Source organism: Poecilia latipinna, unplaced genomic scaffold (assembly GCF_001443285.1).
Source record: "Poecilia latipinna isolate Pla-1442-1.1 unplaced genomic scaffold, P_latipinna-1.0 Scaffold212, whole genome shotgun sequence".
NCBI classification, from domain to species: Eukaryota; Metazoa; Chordata; class Actinopteri; order Cyprinodontiformes; family Poeciliidae; genus Poecilia; species Poecilia latipinna.
This window is the reverse complement of record NW_015112828.1, coordinates 320,746-342,324: the sequence shown is the minus strand read 5'-3', so window position 1 is coordinate 342,324 and position 21,579 is coordinate 320,746. Positions and strand designations below refer to the sequence as shown.

Below are 21,579 nucleotides of genomic sequence, written 5' to 3'. Positions count from 1 at the left end.
CACTTTTCCTACTAAGCCCCTTCAAGCTAGCGGCAGCAGGAATTATCAAACACTTGGTGGAACTGCATGTCTACTGAGGATATTGTACAAACTACTTCAGAATGAGTAGGGACTTCTTAGAGAGAAAGAGGCCAATTTCAAGGTGTCAGATTGCAAAGTCAAATTTCTTACATATGATCACTAGGTGTTACTTTTAGACAACATCTTTGTTCACTTCATCCTCTTATCGCTGAACAAATTACCATAAACAATGTTTAAGTTTAACAACAATACTTTGCTATCTATACTTTAGTTTCTGTGGATATCATGTTCTGCATTAATGTGTCAAGTTCTGTGTTTTTGGTTGCATTCGAAGTTGATTTATTTATTTAGCTTTTTGGAAAGATAAATATTTTAACTATCCTGATAAAGAAGCCTGAAAACAATTAATTTTTAACAGTTTTGAAATATGAAATATACCCTTTAAATCATTCTTTAGAGAGGTTGAGGAGGTGGCGGGAAAACAAGGTAAAACCTGCTTTGGGTTGCTCTCTTTCTTTGCTCTTTCCTTACACTAAACTAAAACTTTAAAATGCAATAAAACAGTTTTCTTCCTCTGCTTCAAGTGAATTGTTTGCACTCCAGAGAGCCATTTAAGTAGTTCATTAGTGGCTATGTCATGTCTTTAAAGTATTGATCTGTCCAGTCAATGGAAAAAATAACAACCCCTTTATAAGCTTCTTGTCCACAGCGATGGGCAACATAAATTATTTAAAAAGGCCAGATTCACTGCGACCATGGAACCATCAATCATAAGGTATGGCAGTGACAAAAAAGCTTCATACGTCCCTCCTATCTTCCCCAGAACAATTCTATCAGCCAGGTGACTGTGAGGAGCCCGAATGACCCAGTGTCACTCGCATTGTTGCCTCAGCCTTTGAACGACCCAGCTCTCCACCCTGCCCTGGAATGGGATGGCTAAATAGATTCTCTGTGTTTACCGCTGGGCTCCCTCCCAGAGCACACTTCAATTTGTCTAACAATAAGAGGTGGACAGAGGAGTTGGAGATTCCCAAACAATGGATGAATATTTTATCAAGTTGTTGAATTGAGTTGCAAGTGGCAGAATATTTATTCATGGATGTCCGTTCGGGGTTATTCCACAGAAAAGGGAACAACGCAACAGCTGCAGAGTTATTCTTGTTGCAATCTCTCCATCTTGTGTTGGCAAAAGAAAACAAAATTAATGAATCATGGTATTTACTGCGAAAATTCATTGCTTATTATAGATATGGTATCTTTACATGAATCGCTACAAGGACCATCTATTTTGAGATGAATTGTTTTCGTAAGGACGCAATGGTGGGAAGACAAAGTGGGCATGATATTAACACGCTCCTTTTTTATTGCAGTCGTATTGATTAATCAATAACTCCATTGTTGTGGAGTTTTTTATTCTCTGCCTTGTGGCTGTTTTTTGTGTTGTGTGGCCAAACTACATTCTCTCATAGATGAGTTTTTTGACACTAGAAGCAGTGCTGTGAAAGTTTTTCCTTAAACAAAAAACGTGTACATTCGGTTCAGATATTTTAAAGAAGAATTATTCTGTCAATTCTCAATTTAAAAATCCGTTTTAAAATCACATCTTCTAATGCACAGCTAAATAAAATTTAAGGTGAAGTAGTTCATGTTGATTTATACATTTTTATGACAACTTTTTATTAACTGTGGCGTGATCATTGGCATAAATGGTAAGATTATTGTGGAAATATGCAGCTGATTTATAGCGCATTGTAAGGATGCATGTTGCAGAGAGTAATGCACAGCTAAATAAAGTTTATGGGAAACAAAACAGCTAATTTTAAAATATCCCGATGTGTTATAGCACAGATAGAATAGAATATACTTTATTGATCCTCAAGAGGAAATTACTTATTTATTGAAAAGCTGTAAAGTAAATACAAATATATGCGATAGATAATTTATGATATGGCTACATGCATTAGACAGTACAGTTTATTTTGTCTAATGGAGATAAAGCCTTCATGATCCACCAAACACCTCGAAAGGTGTCACAAGACAATTCAGTTTAAGAAACGCATCAAGCATTATAAGCAAAGGCATGAAAAGGCAACTAAGCAAATAAAACGCACAGGAAGGCACTTAAATGTGAAAGTCTTGTCTTTTGAATTTTGATTTCAAAATGCAACTTTGATTAATAATTGATTATACAAAGCTACATGAAAGGCAGGAAGGGGCACCATTCTCTTGAACGGCCACCCAGTCAAACGACACTTTGTTGTTTTCAAATGCTCCCCTGCATCTTGGTTTCTGCGGTCAGTCCTCCAACCAACCCAGTGCAGCACAGCAAAGCCAGCGCGACAAAGCTGCCCTGATGTAACCAGACATGCAGGGATATGAATGACTACATCTAAGGGGTAATTGCTGCTGAGCGGGAGCCTCCTACCTCGTTCCATTTAGTCTATTAGCAATTTATGGCTGGTCTCGCTCAGCTCCACACAGGAGGGGTTTGATCTAAATTCTCATGAGCTTTTAGGTGAGGCTGGGACCCAGTGGAGAGCCTTAGGGGGAAGAGATGAGTTTTACTTACCACAGTTTTAATTCTCTTTGACTTATCATTAATTTGTTGTCACAGAAGAAAGGTGAGCGTCGCATAGATCTAATTAAAGTTAATAGGATTATGACTATTCTGTAAGGCTCTGAAGTCCTGTTTTGTTTTTTAAGGAAGAAAAGAGGTAATCTTTTCTAATGCCTCATCAGATCAATTTGGGTGAGTGTACAACTTGAAATACTTCATTTACACAGAGGCATTAGATAATCTTTTTGAATATGACATGATTGGAGAAAAGAGGTTTTGCAGAGAAGGAAATTGAACATTCATTCATTTATCCATTCGGGATCACAGCAGGCTTAGAGCCTATCGTAGCAGTTGAGAAGCAGGGTACACCCTGCAGAGGCCAACGTTGTGGATTGTGACTTTAAAAGAAACATTCTGGATGTACATGTGCAATTTAGATCAACCCTGTTTGTAGAATAACACTGTTCAGAGAGTTTGGGTGCCTGGATATTTTGAAACGGTCTTAATGCTTCAATGCCTCATTTTGCAGGTTCTTAGCAGGGGTTCAAGCCCAAGGCAAGGGTGTTGGTACTATCAGCGGTCCCACTGGCTAATGCCCAGTGTCAGCTCCCCACTGCTAGGGATGCAGATCTGGATGTACTGGGGCGGGGGTTCTGACTGGCCCAACAACATGTAGGAAGAAGAGGTAGCCTAACGCTGTCTGATGGCATCCTGCCGCTCAGGACTGGTGGCCACCTAACCAAGATGTTGTGTTTGGGTTACTTACTCTGGAATAAAGATTGGAGTCAGCAGTTGTACAAATTGTTTGTATGAGAGTTATACAGCAATGACTGTCTCTCCAAAGTACTCACTGTTTCACACTTTCTAAATTTTGTCATGTTAAAACCACAATCCCTAATGTCCTATTAGGAGTTTATGAGACAGAGCTACACAAAGTAATGAATAGTTGGTATGTGAAAGGGAAATGATACAAGACTCTCTACATTTAAAAAAAAAGATAGAAATCGGATACACATTTTTGAGTCAATATTTTGAACTGCAACAGCAATCGTTTTAAAGATATGTACTCCCCAGCTCTGCATACTTAGAATCAATTTTTATCATTATTCTTTGCAGAATAGTTAAATATATGAATGCTGAAAGACCCGTTAGATTTAATTAGAAACACTATCATAAAATCTCAGCCCAACCATTATAACTTTTATCATTTTGGACAGTCAATAGTATTTGTGCAAAGTACTTCTTATGCTCAAATTGATAAGTATCTCTTTTACCAACTTCAATTATATAGTCTGAAAGAGAAAATTAAGCAGGGGAAAAAGAATTGTACAATAATCAAGGCATATAATTACAGCATAGACATACTGAACATTTGCTAAACAAACTGCATAAATGTCATGCCCTGCCCCTTGCTCTCTGCTACGCGTTATGGTAAATTATTTCTTTGTCAGTGACACAAATAAGACAGATTATCACCACTATGATATACTCTCATGACATAATCACATTTTACAAAAAATATATGTAAAAAAAAATGTTACATATAAAAGTTACCTACTGCAGCTTTAAAGCCAACAAGTACAATTTCATAGCTAATCATTTGTGCACACAGAGTAGGATTATGTTTCCTGACACCTCTACTGTGTCCTCCTTTGCGAATGATGCACAAATAACAAGCACTCTAATTTTTCTCTCACAAATTCATCTGGTTTATCCATGAAAAACAGGCTAGATAGGATAAAAACTGGTGTGTCTGTTCATAGCATAAATGGTTGCTTGAATATTAAATAATGTTCTAAACCTATTCTAGAAAGGTGGGATGTGAACCGTTGTCTTACTTATTAGGAATATTTGCTTGTAAACAAGTTTGATTTTTTTTTTCCTTTCAATAGAGCTAAACTAATCAAAGGTGGATGATAATTTAATTCATTCCCACTCAAACCCCAACACCGAAACTTTCTCATTTTACTAAGTTGGAGTAATTTTCTTTAATAAAGCCAATGTAGGGTTCCATGTGGCCTTACAGCAGAAATGTTCAGTGATTCTGGCTCAAACACCCATATAAATATTCCACCTCTATAGCACATAAATGAATATAACTTCATGTAAGATTTGTCTTAAACAAATGTATTTTAAAATGTATATGGCTTTAATTGTATATATTTAATATCCCAGAATACAATCTTACTGCTACCCCCCTCCCTCTCACACACACACGCACACACACACACACCATGCTGTATCATGTGACTTCTGTGAGTGACAGCTCTGATGTTTGCTCTGAAACTCTCTCTGGCAACTCCCTCCACAGGGGAGTCTGAGCTACCAGCCCACAGGAGAGACTCCCACTGGGACCACTGTGGCCCTGTTCTTCCTCCCCTGGATGACCTCTGACACACCCAGTTTGTGCTTGGCGGCCTTGAAGAGGCAGTCGTGGGGATTTCTCCCCAGCCAAGCAGCAGGTTGTAATTGATGTGGCAGAGACGTCAGCACTAATCTTTTGCTCTCTGTCTAGCCTCTCTGTAAGCTCCTCGTCCACTCGATTCCCGAGACCTGCCGCAACAACCTTGGCCAACTGCTACCTAGTCAATTAGCTCTGCCCCTCTCTGTGCACTGTTTTGTGTACGTGTATCTCTGGTGGACACCCAACATGTTCAGTTATCTACCCAAACACATTCAGGTTGATTTCCTAATGCCGCCGCATGACACTATCAGTAAATGGAAAGCTCGGCTGATATCTTTTCCTGCAGTGGGATGACTGATTATATGTGGAATAGGGGACATGTTGATTTTCATATTGGTATGGAGGGTCCTATCTCTTTTTACATGCCTCACAGTGCATATGGATATTCTAATAATACAGTTTCAAATTTGGTAATACACCTGGTGAAAGCATTACTAATTTGGTTAAAGTGTAGTGAATACAGCCCAGTGTGAAGCATATCACAAGTACAGCTCAGTCAACATTGTTGTCAACTCTGCTTTAGAGGGCAAAACATGTCATAAAAAGAGGGAGCACTTGTGACTGTCAGAGGAACAGTGGAAATCAGATGTTCACATACACTGCATGAAAGATGCATAAAATGTTTGTCACTGTCTGAGATAAATGCAAAATAAAAATGTTGATCTTTTAGGGCAGTTAGGAATACCAAAATTATTTATTTTCACCAAACTTTCAATTGTTCAACTTCCGAAGGTGACATATATTACCCTGTTATTTTGGTGTTAAATTGTCTGCTCTGCTCAAACATCTTGTATGTGGCAATCAGAGGTTTATGACAGTGAATAAAAAACATTGACCAGTGTCCTTAAGTCACTTTGTAACAAATTTGGTTGTATGCTCATTATCCTAAGATTTTATTTCCTGGCTGTCGTACGATGTCACTTTTCCATGCAACTGACTTTTCTTAATATCTGCACTCTTCCCCCATTCACAAAAAAAACAAAAAAAAAAAACATGCACACATCTGTATGCTGCCACTCTCGGACTTTACATTTGGGATTATGTTCACTCTTAAACTTCCCTCATTTTTTGACATGGAGACACATCTCCTAAAGTAAGTCATTTGTCACAAAGTGTATTTTTAAAGTATGATGTGGATTTTTCATAGTGCTGTTTTAGTACATGACTTACTTCTTTCAGAGTGACAATTCACCCCAGATAGAATCTTGAAAAAAGTATTTTGCTTTTGTTCTCTGCCTAACAGAACCTCTTCAAGTTGTTTCAAAGTACAGTGAACTAGCATAAGTAAAGTTCTGACTTTGAAGAAAGCAATAAAACATGATCTGAAAGGTTATCTTGCTTGTCATTCTGGCATTTATCAAATGTAAGTATTTGTGGCAATTCTAATTAATTGAAAAAAGGAGACATATAGTGTGATTTAGTGTTAGGAGCAAAAAAGTTGTGCCTTTTTTTGACTACATTTGTAAATGTTTCAAGGGTATGAGCTACGGTTTCCAATAGTTCAAAGTCTGATAACAAATGAACTTGTTCACTTTATGCATCTAGGCACAAAAATGGGGTACATTTTCAGAGTAGTGCTGAGGTTTGGATGTTTTATCTATTTATTTTTTCAGAAACAAGGCAACCCTATAAGTGAGTTGACTTATTTAGAAAAATATTTGCTATTTTATTTAGAACAATTGTTGCAATTGTGTTTAACATACTAAATATTGTATCTTTAATCTTGTTGTCTCCATCCCTGTAATTGTCACTTTGCTGTTTTAAGTCTAATGTACGTAAAAACCCCTTTTTTCCTGTGAAAGCTGAATATTTTCTGAATTTGCCAAAGCACAGCCGTATGTAAGGCTTATGTCACAGGTCAAAAAGCAGACATGGTCTTCCCACATGATCCTAAAGTAATATCATCTTACTGTATTCATTATTTATATGATTACTATGACTAAATACACCATAAGAGTTTTGATTATTTGGAGGAGGAAGGTCAAGTCTGTAAGAATAAAATGGAAAAGCAATAATTTCCCAAACGCGGCTTCGATCAGTATGCATGTAAATGTATCAAAGATGGAAAGCACACAGAAGGTTAATCTGCTATGACTGTTAAAATTCCCATTATATGGGGGTTGGATGAAAGATGACGATTGAATGAACCATGCTGTTTATCCAAACTCTTCTTTTGTCAGAAAAGCAGCAGGAATTACAGAATCTCCTCTCCATCCTCGCCCCTCCTCCCTCTCCTCATGTACACATGCAACATCTTAAAGCTGTGATGAACACACATGCATATTTTGCAGATATTCAGATTAGTTCTACTAACTTTATTTATATAGCACCAAATCACAACAACTATCATCTTAAGTCACTTTACAAACAAAATAAATAAACTAAATAATTATTGTCAAATCAGACAGATTTCAAGTCAGGTACATCCATTCCAATTGATCCTATCTATAAAATAATGCAGCATTTATTGTTCAAACAAATGTTTTCTCTTTAAAGAAACCCAGCAGTTTGTCAGCAGTCACTGACTCGTAGCATTCACTTCTCCTGGACGTGCATGTAGTGACAGTGAACTGTGGCTTGCATTGAGCCATTGACTTTGATTCAATCCAAGCTTCTGGACTATTTTTTTTTTTCAGCATCTGAACAGAACATTTCTAATTTTGGCAAAATTGTGGAAGTGAAAGCAGGAGATCCTAGAAACCTGGGGTTTAAAATGCATGTCCTGATCAAAGATTGTTTTAACTTTATTCATCAAGGTCAATTTAATGGCATACAGATTAAGTGACTGACTAAGTAGATTCTTTTGTCAGACATTGAAAGATGACAATTTTTGTCTTGAAGAAAAGAATAAGAGTTGAAAACTCAGGGTCACGTTTGGAACCTGAAACGTGACCCTGAGTTGAGTTAATATTAGCTAGGAAACGTTTTAAAAAATGTAAAAAAAAAAAAAAAAAAAAAGTAGAATTTGCTGTACGCAGAATATAGAAATGTTCGTTACAGTTCTATCCTTGAGCAAATACTTTGGGAAAGACTGGCAAATTCTTCTCATGGCCTCACTTGTATTAACTGTCTTAATGATGTCACATTTAACGTGCAAACATACCATGCATCAAAACAGATAGAACTGAAAAATAGAAGATGGTGAAGGACTGAGTACCACTGCTAACCACAGATTTACTTTAGAAAAAATATATATTTTGTTTAGAAATTTTAGGAAAAGAACAAATTAATTTTATTTTGCTGTACAAGTTTTTCAAATTTCCCTGTCACTTTGAAAATACAGTTATATAAAAACAGTTTTTATACTGAATACAGCTTTGTAAAGTTCAAAATTGAATATGTTATCTGAATTATTTCATTACTATCCAATAATTTGTTTATTAATGACATTTCTCTGAGCTGTAATTTAACTAACTTTCCATTGAAAGCTGACAACAGGACAGAAACACAACAGTTAAGAAACAAAGGAAACCTCGGTTACCTCTCTACAGTTCCTTCCTTGTCAGTGTTTATCAAAGTGTCCACAAGCCAGGAACATCATCAAAAATGTCTGAAAATATAATAGGTTCAAAATGTCAGGGGAAATGGCTCAGTGTTGCAGGAAGCAATGCCATTTCCATAAATGTTTAATTGATTGTAATCCTTTGTTGAGGAGGCATTTGCACAATGCCTGGAGTTCACACGGAGCAGGGAACAGAAATATTGAAGTAAAATAATTGCTTTGATTCATCTGTGGCTTAATTGTCAGAAAACGCCTGATAATAGCCTTTTATTTAGGATGATTATCTGCCATATGTTTAAAGTTCTGGAAAAAGAGTTGTAATTAGAAGCTTTGCTGACTAAAGTGAACTTTGATGCATCTTCCTTCTTCCTTCTCGTATATAATTATAAAGCTGAGGCAAAACTTTGTAGCATCATTTCTACCTTGGCCACTTTGTTGACCTTCATTTTTGTTTTTCCTCAGCTATTTATTAGTTCACAAGAATTGTATTAGGTTATATAAAATTATTGTGTGTATTATGTGTTTGTTTTAACTCATTCCAATTCAAATTACTCTGGTTCAATGAGTGTGTGTTTAGTTGTGTCCCCTTGCTTGATTATTGTTATTAATTCTTTCTCATAGAAAGTGCTCTTGGTTCAATCCTTCAGAGATTAGCTGGGCAACATTATTAACAATGTGTGGTCATTGCTTTATATTGCTTCAGTTCATTCCTCAATAAGCTGATCGCTTCGGTGCAATTTTTGGATTGTGTTTGGATTATTTGAGTGTAATTTGATTATACTTGAATAGATTAGATTGGGTAAAAAACAAAAACTGGAATTTGAGACGGATATCAAATCAGACCAGATTGCCTTGTAAAATGCCTTAGTGGTGAATCGATGCTCAGCTAAATTGAATTGTGTGACGTATTCTTAGTTCTCAAGCCCCATGGAATCTAAAAGTCGAGGCTGTCATTCTCTTCCGCTGCCAACGACCGAGCCACCACACAGAGCTACAAATCCCCTCGTAGTCAGGTTCGCAGGCAACCATCTCTGCTTGATCCTCTCTGCTTGCTGCAGCCATGACAAGATTCTCAATTCTCTCCCTTTATTTACACGTCATCGCCCCAGCTCCGCGTCATGTCAGAGTGGTGTGGTCTCGCGGTCATGGCTGACCCCAGGGTAGGAGCTGTCTCCACTGATCCAAGCTTACTCTGCTGGGGACCGGACCGCGGTCATGTAATAGTCAATGTAACAGCAGCGGCAAATCATGCTACCAAACAAATGTTCAAACATAAAATGAGAAATGTCCTTTTTGGGCAAAGAAAATATGAAATTCGGGTTTTTTTTTTGTCACCCTGTGGCTCTCTGAATATTTAGCACTTTCATTTTCTTATTCTTTTATTCAGTGCTAAGATCATTCCCATCAAGCAAATGAAGATGCATTTTACTTCTGTATAACGATTGCTTGGATGTTGACTACTTTTGTCACAGCAGACGGCAGATGAACATCCTGTACCCTCAAGCAAAGGTATTACTAAACCAAAAAGCTGCTGGAGGTGTCATGTAAATACCTAACCACAGCTAAAGTAATAGGCTATAAAGTGATCTTTAAGTGGAGTTTTAAGCACCCCCATAATGGCTTTGGCTGCCTTTTAGCAGACCATGTGACTCCCCCAGAGTAGTGATTATGAGTCACGGATGAAGAGGTCTTGTGTGTAGGTCAGCCTGTAAGCCTCACTTTCACCTGCCAATCTTTACTTTCCTCCGATACTCTAAGAGCAGTGTTCTTTATACTGTTAACTGTCTTACAGCAGGAGGTATCTGGTAAATTATGTCTACAAAACACCAAGACAAAACTTAGGTGTAGCCTCATCAAAATCCTACAGTGCAGAAAATCCTCCACAATTGAGAAAGAGCAGGGGGAAAATTAAGCAGTCATCTCATTTAGCATACTCTGGGTGAAGAAGCATGCAATCTTGCAAAGGTATTTGCACTACTTTAACTTTTATTTTGTCACATTACTACTACAAATGTTAACATTTTATTGGGATAATATTTTATATATCAGCACAATGTGTGTATAGTTAGGTGGAAGGAAAAGGATACATGTTTGCTTTGTGTTCACCCCCATTCCCTGAAAAATCTGCCATTAATTTGTGTTAAACTATTTGACTCAAAACTTTGTGGAGCCACCTTGTGCTGCAATTTCAGCTGCCAGTCTTTCAGAGTTATGTCTAACAATTGCTAAGGACGATTAAACCATAACCATGCTTCCCCACCCAGATGGTGTTCAGAATAATGTGCATACGCTCTTTGCGTTTTAGCCAAAAAGTTCAGTTCTTTTCTCACTTTTTCCACATTTTTGCTTTGTCCATTACATAGCTTATTGTAAATTGCAAACTGCATCCCTTGTGACTTTCCTTCAGGTATTGCAATCATTCTTGCTATTCCTAAAAGGCCAGACTATTGTCGAGATGTTCTTCTGCCTGAGCTGTGGATCTTTGTAACTCTTTGAGTATTAGTACAGACCTCACAATTTGCATAGACAACTAGTTCTGAAATTGTGCCATATGCATTTTTAGAAGGATGGATTGAAATTTTCAATGCTTGCGATGCTATTTTATAACCTATCCTGCTCTAAACGTCTCTACAGTGAATCTCTCTGAGTAAAGGCAGCTGAGTTCAAATGAAAGCCACTCTTTAGAGATTTACAGTTGTAAAAAAATATTGAAAACTGAACCTAATTTTTTCTCCAGAATTCGGTAGTGTTTTGTCTTTTTTTTTTTTTTTTTTTACATAAAACCCATTCACATGTAGCTGTAACATTAAGTGTTAAATGTCCAAACAGTATGGCTACAGTTGCAAGGCACAGTTAAGTAAAAGAGGTTTAGGGAATACAGTTCTTGGCTTTACCTTGGCCTGTTTTCCTTTTACATTACACGAAGACACTGATGCATGATGGCTTTTGAATTTTGTATTATGTTGGAGGTCGGGGGGTAGTTTCAGGAAGTGGTCTTAATTTCACAGGGTTAAGGAACAGCAGATTCACAGGGAATACAGATCACTTAGCACAAGCCTGTAGCCGCCTCAAAGTTGGCCAGTTTCCCTCCCATTTGTTAACCACGTCCTCACAGGCACTGAACCGTTGAGACCGCAAAGGTGAACGTGCAGTCCCTGAAGGAGGCTTTGCTGTCATAGATCAGTAAAACAGTGATTCAGCTTCACTCGTGTGTGTTTCTATGTGAGCTCACTTGTGCATGCTGCATTACTTTATTAGCACTCACAGTGTGAGCTTTTGCACATCCGTCCGTGAAACGTGCCCATACTTTTCGAGAAGCAAGGACTGTGTCTAAAGCAAATAACACCAGTACAACAAAAGGAGATTGTTTTTTTTTGTTTGTTTGTTTGTTTGTTTTGCATTTGGACCATAATTTGTGCACAATCTGATAAAACATGTCAAAATTTCTTTTTAAAATGTTAAGTTAAAGAATTTAAATCCCCTCTATTCAAAACTCCACAGACTTCCAAAGTACAGCACAATAAAATCAAACTGCTGAATAGCTCGTGCCAGAATCTACCCATTATTTGCCCAAACTAAAAGAAATTGTACATGTGTCAGTGGTAATCCAATAATCATGCCTCTACTAAGCTTTTAATTTGATTAGGCGTGTGAAAATGGAGAGCAGAAAGTCTCTTGGAAGATAACATCATAGACAACTTCTCCTAATCGGCGCTTTAGATTTACACATGGATTCCTTTTTAATGTTTAACCAGTCTTTAATCCGGCCCTCTCTGTGATGTCTGCGCTCGGAAGTGTATCTGCGTCTGTCAGAAGATGCGTGATTACTGCGATTGCATTCTGGGCTAGTTTTGATGAAATGCCAACCATTACCAGACGCTTACAAAAACCCAGCAAATTTGGGAAGTGATTTAATTTTGGTGAACAAAAACATTTTCATTTGTCCTTCAGGAATTGAAGATTGCATAGCATTCAGCTGGAATCTGCTCTAGTTTCTCTTAGTGTAAACAATTAGAAGCTTTGTTGCTACTGTACATATACAGCATACTTACTTGTCTTTAAAAATTGATCATCTACCTCTAGTGTTTTTTTGTTTTGTTTTGTTTTGTTTTTTATTACAAATTAAACTGATCAGTTGTCTTATCTTGAAAGAAAGTTAATTTAGATACTGGACATCTTGTCTGATCAGAGGGGCCATAGATCATTGAAAAGCGCACAACAGTATTTATTGGAAAACAACCAACGCATCACAATACAGGCTTCATTTTACAGACTTTCCTAGAGCTTACACATCAATCAATAGTTTTGGATTAAGTGTTACTGGTGAAGTATATGAGGTAATATAGCGGGGAGAGATTTTTCATTATTTGGTCAATAAAGTATTTTTCTTATTATTTCCTCTAATACCCAACTCACTCAATGTTTGTTTTTCCAAAGCTTTATTTCCTCTCCATTTTTAATAAGCTGAACAAACCCATTTTCACTTTTTAAGGGCGGTTTCCCTCTCCCACCTCTGAGTAAATGGCGACTCTATTTCCATGAAATTCTCAAATGACATAGATTTTGCTTTTGCATAAAAGCATGAAGAATGGGCCTAATATTGCCAGCATTCATCTGCTAAGTGGACATTTGCATGGGTGCAACGAGGAAAAAGGGGAGTAGGAGAGACCCGCTAGCCTCCTGGGGTGACAGCGGCACAGGGGGATGACATGTGACAGCTGTGACAGTGCTGAAGGGGGGCGGGCAGGCAACTTGCTGGGCCCCCTGATCCAATTACGCCACACGGCCCCCTGTCAGACCCAGCAGCTTGACTCCAGCCACTCGGAGGACAGTATTGATCTCTTGTCAGGAGGACCAGTTGCCCTCCCTCACAATCCACCGGCGCTGAACTTTCCGACCACACCACCATCCCACCCCTACTTACACCCGCCTTTGAGGATGGCTGCCAGCCACCGTCTTTAAATGACTGGTAAAATAGGGTTATCTTATTCAGGTAAAAGGGGAAAGAAAAGGGAGGTCAGCGAGGTTGTGTGCCAAATATCCACAGCTTGTGTGAGAGGGAGAGTGCATAAAACACTGGGAAGGTGATGGTGGTAATGTGCCTGTCCGGCTCTAAGCTTAGAGCTATACTTGTAGTACTCCACTAAAGGTCTGCAAGGATGCTGCCTCCACTGGCTTGTATGAAAGCGTTTGATTTGAGATGATGAAAAGGCCATTGCAATTAGCTGGCCGGGCTTCATTTTTCCACATCCAGAAAGAAATGCTTGAGACAGTGGCAGCTGCCAATAACTTCAAGTTAGAAAGAACAGACAATTAGGCTAGGAGTCTGTTACCCCTGCTAGTCCCACATCTCCAGACCTTTGCGCTGGCTCTACTCCTTTAGCAACGTCAGGTCAATAGGCAATGATACTGCGTTGGGCGGCGGTTTGGAACAGAGGTTAATCAAACCCAACCACATCACATCAGCTGCATTTAACTTATTCTCTTTGCAAAGATCCAAAGAGAGAGAGAAGAGCAATGCAACTTACCTTTTTCTCCCTTACAAATCATAAAACGTGATCTTCTTTACAACATTTCAGATTTGTACATTTTTTGTCCAATTAGCAGCCCCAGCTAAGAAAAATAAAAGATGCATTTGACAAATAGGAAGAAATGGAGCAAATCTGATCCAATATTGGCATTGATCTTGATAACTGACGTTGTTCTTGGATTAGATATTGAACTGATGCAACCAATCTGTTCTCAGTCCAATGTGCCTTTGAAATTACCAATGCTTTGAATCAAATTTCTGGGGTTTATAAAATGGTGCCTGATGCTTAATAAAACCAAGCATCCATTAGCAATGGTATTTTGTACCACTAGATTATGTGGTTGTCTAAATTTTAAATTTGAAAATGTTGCATTGTTTTTTTGTAATGTTTTGGCAGTTATCTATAATTTATAGTTCTTCAGTCTTCTCAAGAGACTGGGTTAAAGAAAAAACATTATTTTTAGGAGGGGGAAAAATAGCTTGTTTACGGACATGAAATGGCAGCTTGTGGGTGCAAAGTGGTTATCTTGTATAAGCAGCCACAATGAAGCAGGAAAAAACGCTGTCAACATTTTCTTCAAGGAAAGTTCAGCTTGGTCCACATAACCACAAAACTTTTTCAGGTTCACCACTGTTTGTTAAAAAAGTTCAGCTGCACTCCTCTACTCTTTTGATTCACTTTTGTGATTTTTTTTTTGTCACACCACTCTCCTAAAAGTCAGTACCTTTTCATTTTTATATTTTTCTGTCCATCTCAAATAAAAGTCAGCTACTTCTTTAAAGATTACAGTCCACATTTGTGAGCAAGAGGTGAGTCATGGTGAAAAAGAAAGTACAAAACTTCAAGTTTGAGTATTTTACATGTTCTGGGTTTTGGATTTTTACAAAATTCATTATTTTGTATAATAAAGAACAACACAGTAGAATATCTACTGTATGGTGTCGTGCACTTGAGGTTGAAATAATTTTACAAACTAGTAAAAATCTAGCGTGCAAGAAAACTCAAGGAATTGGTGTAATTGTACTTTCTTGCAGCCTTTGTTCTTTTACAAACAGGAATTATTTACCCCTTCCACAGGGGATATGTGGCAAAGAAGATGTTTCAGAGAAAAGAAAAAATAATATGCAATGGAAAAAGTCTTAAAGAAGGGACAGTTTATGCAAGGCATCAAGATGCAGGTTCTTCAGATCACTTTTACAAAGTTGGATGCAGTTAATAGCCATAGGTCCTTTTATATATTCCTTGCATCTCTGTCTTATTCTTACTATAGGCAATACTGAGGTGATGAAGTCCGAGAGGAGGAAAGTCTAATTAAAGGTAGCCAAGTCCCTCCTTGATACATCTTGCATTGGTAACACTGCAAAGATTTATGCATTTCTTTCAATTGTAACCTTTTCCCCTAGAATTTGTTTTAAGTTATCCATAAATTGCTCTTGGATCTAACCTTGGAGCAGATCTACTTCTGGAAATGATGTTTCTGTCTCGTGCTGAGGAGTTGAGCATGATTGATGCTTGGTTTTCTGTCAAAAGGAACTTACTGATGTCCCCTGAATGCCTCATGCTCAGACACTCCACTGTTTTTATGATCCCTAAATGGCTCACATATTTGTTGTTAATGAGCCTGTTTACAGAAGAGGACAGCCATGAGGATACACTTAAAGAGGCATGCACATGCATAAATACAAAATACATAAAGGGACCAAGAGAGCAAGAACATTATGAATATAACATAATTTAATTGGACACTTGCTTTGGGTTTAACACTGGGAACGAGTATAAATGGTAAAATTGTAAGATTATCTTCTGACAACTGTTTACATATCATAAGAAACCAGTCATAATAATGAGACTGTTGAATAGAAAACACAAGACTTAAGTGTTGAAACAAAGTAAAAAGTTGAAAGCTACAGATATCTACTTCAACGAACTTTTGAACATTTGGTTTATCATACGAAGCATACATATTTGCAAAAATAAGCTAAAATGTGAGACAGCAGATCATAAATCCAGAGTCGTTTAGCAACCTGTTCAGAGGGAACCCTTCTCCAATAACCATTGGCAATTAAACCCTTGATCTCAACTGGATAAGCGTGTAAAAATGATAACTATATGGATGGAAATCAATGGTTAGATTATTTTTAAGGGTTGATTTATTTAATTTCAGACTTTTCACATAATTTTACAAAGAGCGTCAAAGAATCTCGGCAGCACCGGACGACCCAAACTGCTGAACAGCTCAAAAAGGCTGTGAATAAGGCTTGCTTAAATAACTCTCTGAGTACAGTTTTACATTGGATTGCTTGCATTAGCATACATGGTAAAGCATTCTACTGATGTATAGAAAAATACATAAATATATAACAAATCAGTGTGATGAACTGTTGTCGTGTGTGCATAGCACCATGAAATTGGGCACAATCTGGAAAGAAGCTCATAGTCACTTTCATGGTACATGCAGTGTGTGTCCAATGCGGAGTGTGGAGATTATCCTGGTCACTCATCCATTCAGTTGTGACACCAAGGAGGATTGGTCAGAGGTTATGTAGGGATAGCCTAATACTATTTATTATTGATGAATGATACAAAAACATGTGAATTCTTCATGTTGTCTGCCTGCCATTTCTCTATGTTTGGTATTACTAAAATTTCTTGCAGACCTTAAGATATACCCCAAACACAAAAAACTCATTAAACTAATTTGTTGCTTGTGTCTTAATGAAATTAATAAACCCAAAATATGAACTTGCTTTAGAGACTAGATTACCACCACTAACCAAAGAGACAATCATTGGTCTGCAGAAGTATCTCTTTAGATGACTTCTCAATTTCAACATCCAATTCACATGTGTCCCTCCAATGAAGTACTCGGAGAGAGTAAAAACAATCTGTGCACACACCAGTGAGCTGAAATATGCTGTTGTGCTACTGCTGCAGTGATGTTCAATAAGACTGTTCCTTTTTTTTAATTTTTTAAGCAAAGTATTCATTCATGTAATTAAGCTGGAGGAAACGCACAAGAAAAATAACCAAGATCTATTTTAGAAACAGCAAATCAAGCTGCTGCACTGTTTAATATGTTTGATTGAAAAGAGAATAATCTAAACAACTTCTGTGTGCTGTAATAAAAATTGAGCATATGTTGCTGGAGGAACATGCTAAAATAACTGACTGATTTAATCATACAATTTATATTTCCACTTCAAATGTAGTAGTCTGAATTATTTGTTGAATCTTTAAATCTACATTATTTCTTTGTTAAAGACCCATGCATTTTACATAGCTTGAACGTCAGTGATTGCAGTTCCTGTTTTCATCAGAAGGGTCTACTCCTTCTTTGTTTTGTTGCTCGTCCAGTTCACCAAATAAACCCATTTGCACAATATTTGCACAATATTTAAGTTGGCTGGTCATTAACTGAGGAGCTTGTTAATTTTCACATCTGAAGGAAAATTCTTTATCAATATCCTTTCAACATGAGAAAAGTAAATTAGTTTAATTAGATTTTAGATAGTTAAATATGAGGAATATGCATTCAAGTCTTCCCTGGCAAAAAAGTAAAACAGAAGAAATCACGCTACCCTTTTATAAAATATATATGGACTTCACTACTTTAAAGTCCATCCTATTTGTCTATGTAATTGCATTTTAAGAGAAAATTCTACTTTATTATATGTACTCCTACCAGATTCAACAATATGAGACAGAAAATCATTCCTGTCAGGGGAAAGAAAGAGGACATTTCACTTTGGAACAAACTGGGACATTGTTTCTGTTTTGGAAAGTGCAATTATGAGTGTTTTCAGACATCCAGTGACATGTCATTTGTAAACCAACTAGGACTTCCAAGAGAAACGATATTTGTCACACCTACTGTAATGCACCATCGAGTTGCTGAAGCACTGGGTCTTCCCAAAGGGGCCCAGGAGGGAAATCAAGGAATCTGTCGAATTAATGCATGCAGCGAAGATTCCTCCTGTCATCTCTGCTCTCTTTTACCGCTGCCTTTTAAAAGCCATTTAAAGGCACCAAAATGAACAGTACAGACAAGCTTGACAGTGACTCTTAAAATACCATCTGTCTCCTTTAACACTTAAATAAACTAAGATACTGCCTTACACGAGCTTAATTTTAATTAATGAATTGATTTATGTTGTCAGTGACAAAGCAACATAGTTTAAGATATGCCAGAAGCGGTCTATATATTTCTTCCTACAAGGAAAATCCCTTTAAAGGATCCTTTTTTTTTCTAATTGGACAAGGGCTCAAAATTACAAAGCATCGTTAGAGCTTTTGATGTATATTGCAGTGAAAATGATTTTTCAAGCTGTTAGGATCAATTTGACAACGGGACATCTCGAATAACCATGTTCACTCCAGGGTGGCTTCATGGTTGCATTCCTTGGAGTGACAGAGATTTCAAAGTTGGGCTCATCTTACTCCGGGTGTAGAAAAAGAACAAAAGTTTCGCGTTGATAAGCTTGTGTTTCTGAGTGTCACTGCAGATAAGGAACTGTAATGTTCCACCACAGCAGGAGGGGGGGATCCAGATTAACAAGCTTAAAGCTGCTTCTCGTTATCTACCTCAAATTTATATTTTTACCTCCCACCAAACAGGGACATAATTGAGCCATTTCTTGTACTAAATATATTTGCTGTTAAATTAGAGCTCACTGCAATCCCAAAGATAATACAACATAAAAAAAAGTGAGCTTAAGAAATAGTTTTTAGTCGTTTATCCTAGATAAAGACGGAGACGTACATTTACTCCGTCTCCTCTGCTTGCTGTAAACTACCTGACAATTGTTCATTAATGATTCCCAGTAAATTCCTTAAAATGGTAATTTGTCATCCTGTCACTTCATTTGTGACCTAAAATTCCTCACTAGGGGCATCATCAAATAAATTAATCACTACCCAGGATCCATTTCTCCCTCGTGCGTGCTGTTCTACCCGGCTCTCTTGTGTTTCTCTTCATTTACATATATTTAATGGCCCAGTTGTGGTTGGTTGTGCCACGCGACTTGCGCGGTGCGTGTCAGGTGAAATATTCCAACTGCCACAGTCTTTAACAGTGCGAGCCATGTCTTGTTCATTTTCTCAGTGAATTCCCCGAAACACAGGAGAATAAAGGGAATTAAAGTCATTTTGTGGAACTGTAAAACCAAAAGTGCACAATTTGCAGGTTTCTGGATGGGAGATTACGCTAATAGGCAGCACACTTTTATGAAATACATAAAAAGATGTTTTTCGTCATTCTTTTTTCTGCCTTCTGGTAATGCATTTTATTTTGTTTGCAAAAGAATGCATTAAAGCCACTTTAAGAAAGATGTTAAATTTAAACTCAGGAGTTGTCAACACAATTTGGCTTTATTTAATTGTATCTCATTACAGCACATGTGTACAGTACATTACCCACCAGATAGATTGCTTGTTGTGATCCTCAGGGGAATTGTGCTATTAAGTGTGAAGCTCAAGGCTTGCACAGGCATGAACTCAAAGCATGGAGATTTTACACCCAAAGTAGTGAAGGACAGTTTTTTGTTGTTGATTTTTAGTCTTTTTTTTTTTTTTTTTCATACAATTAACTCGTATATCAAAATAAATTCATCACAACCTGAATTTTATTTGGCTTTTGAAGGGGATAAGCAATTTTAAATTTCCATTTTTAAAGCAAAAAGAGTATTTTGATTCATGTGGAGTAAGACGGGAAGATGCGACTATATATGGATGTTGATGTAACATCTCTAGCATCTATCCTGCTTGAAGCATGTCAGTCTCTAAGGCTGAGGACATAAAATAGATTGCTTTCTCACCAAAATTATTATAACTGGCTTATGGTAAATAGATCTACGGCTGCCTTTTGGTGACAGATTAAGGATATTTGGAGCACTTTTTCTGCACAGATTGTCCAAGCAGGACATGTGGCTGTGCTCCCTGGAAGTAAACGCAGATAAGGTGGAAATATTTCTCCTCACCCATCAAAAACAGTCGGGTTTATAATGCTGGTCAGAAGAGGAGCAAAAATTACCTTTAACCAGAATGTTTCCAGATTTTTTGTGTTTAGAGTAATGATTCATCACTTATTATTGTGGTGGATTGTAAGCAGACTATCCTCACAACAGTCTACTTTTAAATCCCTCCATAGTGTTCTAGTTTACTAAATCTCCTACATGATATTTTCAGTGAGCTTTCTTTCTCCTTACAGTATTAATATCCAACTCTTCACTTAATGGATTCCCTTTCCAACTGGATACTTTGTTATAGCTACTTTTGTTTTGGATTATCAAAAATCATTATTCCTAATATAATCATTGCTCTTTGGAAACCTTGGCTTCATTTTTAGGTGGTTTCATTGTTTTTTCTACATATAATTTAAGTTTTGACATGGGAATGTGATTTAAGCTTAAGTACAGCTTAAAAAGAAGAATTGTAAAAATGAGGCATGACCTTTAAAGTTCATTTGAAGCATATTTTCCCACATACATTGTTTGTTATACTACTGCCCATCAAAGCACTGCATTAGCATTTAGATCAGAAGTCAGTGTATAATATTATGTTTCCATTCTATCAGGACGACATTTAGTTCTTAGCTGGTTATTGTTTATTTCAACATGAAGAAGTGTTAAAAGATGGTCTAAGCAGCCTGATTACACAACTTTCAGTGTAAAAGCTCTTTAGTTTTTTTTTTTTCCTCCACCTTTTACATTTTGACTCAAATTCAGTTAAATAATCTCTTTCTCTCCGTGTGTGTGTGTGTTTTTTTTTTCTTTTGACAGTTAAAGAAAACAGCCCAATTATTTTTAGGAGCTCATAGCATGTCATGTTTTGATTTTACATCCTCATTAGGGCTTCCTAACACCGGAGGACATGTGAAAGTGTGAGAAGGACTACCAGAGACAACAACAGCAGCATGAATGTCGCCAGAGGATCCCTTCTCTCACCCAACCACCCTGTTAGAACCTCACAACCTGTTTCAAATGAAATTAGCATAATTAAGAATTAACATGCATTAATTGTTGTGTTCAATGCAAACTGAGGACAAATGTGTCATTTCCTGCGGAAGAACCGCTAAATGCTTTGTCACCTCCCCAGAGGCGTCATAGGTGAAAACATAATAAATGACTAAATAAAATGGAGAACAAGCAACTGTTTTGTCTAGATGCAATGAGGATTTGAGTTATTTACAGTGTAGGTAGTTCAATGCAGGTAATTAATGGACTGGGTGCTACACTTGCTGTCATGCTTGCTTAGAGGCATGCATTTGTTTGCGGTGTCAATTAGAACTGTGAAAAAAACTGATGCTTCCATGCATGTTATTCCAAGACATTATATTAACTAACCACCATTTCTTTCAAGTGAGGCATAGTGATGAAATAAAAATACTGTGTTAAGGCCTTGATTATAATGCTAAAAATAATTTCTCAGATTTTTTTTGTCTTTAAACTGACCTGCAGACCTTGAGTTTGGCATGTCTTTTAGTCTGAATACCCTTTTTTTTTCTTTT

The 21,579-nt window shown here is 37.2% G+C and overlaps 1 long non-coding RNA gene across 1 annotated transcript in view; it reads left to right on the top strand.

Annotated features, from left to right (window-relative positions):
• Positions 1 to 21,233, top strand: part of LOC106946911 (uncharacterized) — a 45,535-nt gene extending 24,302 nt beyond the window's left edge. Inside the window, exon 4 of the long non-coding RNA XR_001424867.1 lies at positions 20,922 to 21,233. This is a non-coding gene — a long non-coding RNA (uncharacterized LOC106946911). The remainder of the gene's footprint in view (positions 1 to 20,921) is intronic.
• The last annotated feature ends 346 nt before the right edge of the window (positions 21,234 to 21,579 follow it).